The following is a 2,048-nucleotide window of genomic DNA, read 5'->3' on the forward strand; positions in this document are numbered from 1 at the left end:
TGGTGTCCTCTCTTCTTTCTCTTCCTTTTTCTCTTTATTAACGATTTAAATGTAACTTTCTGAACACATTGCATTAAATTCTTCCTTTAACAAAAAGCAAAGGTGTAGGTAAAAGCTCAAATGAATTTATTCTTTGGGTATGGTAAAATTGAACCTATCACAGTTAAGATGAGAGATCAACCTGAGTTTTAAAATACCTTTAATAAATATTAGTTGAAAAAATGTCTACTTGAAAGCACACTGTGTGTCTTCATGTGCAATTCCTACTATGCCTTTGTCTCCTCTACAAAAAGAAAAAAAAAAAAAGAAAAGCAGTTTTGGAATAGGTCTACATACTCACAGAACAAAATTCTGAAGAGTGGAAAGTGAGTGTCTCTTTTTCCTGTATTCCTTGATACAGTTTCCTCCCTGGAGGGAAACCATCCTAATCATGGTTATCTTTCTTACATCCTTGCAGAAATACTCCATATATTTTCAAACCCATGTAGGATATTTCCTTTTTTTCTTTCCTCACACACGTGATGTGATACTAACACAATTCTGCAGCCTTCTTCACTAAACAGTGTATCTTGAACTTACAGAGAGCTTCCCTCCTTTAAATGGATACGTAGCGTCCATTATGTAGTTGTGCTATGTTTTATTTAGCCATTTCCCTACCAATGGACATTTAGGTTTATACTTACAGCATAGTGTCACAATGAATAACTTTGTTCATTTATTAGTGTGCATATGAGAATAGTTATCTTGTAAATTTCCACAAATGGAATTTTTTTCAAAGGCATATGTCTTTTTAAGTTATATCACCTTCACTTAGGAATAGCTACAGAGTTATAAACAGTGAATAGGCTCATTCTCAATTCTCAAGCAACTTTTTCTCCAGGCAATCATATTTATACTATATTACAAACTATTTGTACTTATTTTTAACATCATGTGAGTTTAGATGGAATTATAAATTCTGAATTGTTGGGGAATTTTACTTTAAGTAGGCAATCCAGAATAATTTTCAGCCTATTGCATTTTTTTTTTCCATGCAGAAATAGGATTCGGGATTTGAACCCAAGTCTGACTCTGGACTTGAACTCAACCACTAAAGAAGCTATAGGATTTCAATAATGGATTTTCAGTTAAGATTTTCCTATGGGATAAATTATACCTTGTCAAAATAGTGCTGATACTCTACTTTAATCTGAGCTAATTTCTCATTTTGAGAAGAGAAAAAGAGTTATAAGCAAAGGTACAAAACTTATTTACACACCCCTATAGAAAGAAAGGATCATGAAAACCAGGTTTAAGATTTTTCTAGTTTTCACACAAACTCAGAATTAGAAAAAATGTGACCTTAAACCTGACCTTATATTTATTTTATTCTGCTTGGTCCTGCTCTTACTTAAATGTTAAAAAAAAAAGAAAGAAAAGTGTAGATACAAGATTTCCATTATTTAAAAGGCTGAAATATATTTGAAAATAGTTCCAAAGAAAACCATAAGCAGTATAATTCCAAATAGTGTGAAATAAGTTAATTCTGCCACATGGCTCCCATAAATGGAAAAGAGCACAATTCACTTTACCAAGCATTATACATCTCTAAAACTTGACTGAGAGATGAGTAGGGTCAGACAGGTGTCTGGAGCCAGTGGCTTCAGCTCAGTTTTCTATATTTAACTGCAGACTGGCAGATGTGATTCCTGCTGAGCTGGTGTAAAGGTTCCAACAACTGAATTGAAGGGTGGCATTAGCTTTAAATGCCCCCCAAACACCTGGGGCAGCTGCCAAGGCCCCCTGGATCTACCCTTGGGCATGCACTCCCTACAACCTGTCAGGCATGCATTCAGTACCCTCAGAGACTAGTGGGATTGTATCCAAGGGCCTCTTGGCATACTGGACGTGTGGTACTTCTCTTCCACCTGGTGAGAAGGGGACAGGCAGGCACCAGTAGGCCAGCTTGCTAGCCTGTCAGTACAACCACGTATGCACTGCTAAAGTTATTTTGGCATGGCTAGAATAGTGGGTGCCAAACTGACCTGTCAAGCAGATCTTCTGGGGCC

The sequence above is a fragment of the Symphalangus syndactylus genome, chromosome 23, assembly GCF_028878055.3.
Source record: "Symphalangus syndactylus isolate Jambi chromosome 23, NHGRI_mSymSyn1-v2.1_pri, whole genome shotgun sequence".
Classification (NCBI taxonomy): domain Eukaryota; kingdom Metazoa; phylum Chordata; class Mammalia; order Primates; family Hylobatidae; genus Symphalangus; species Symphalangus syndactylus.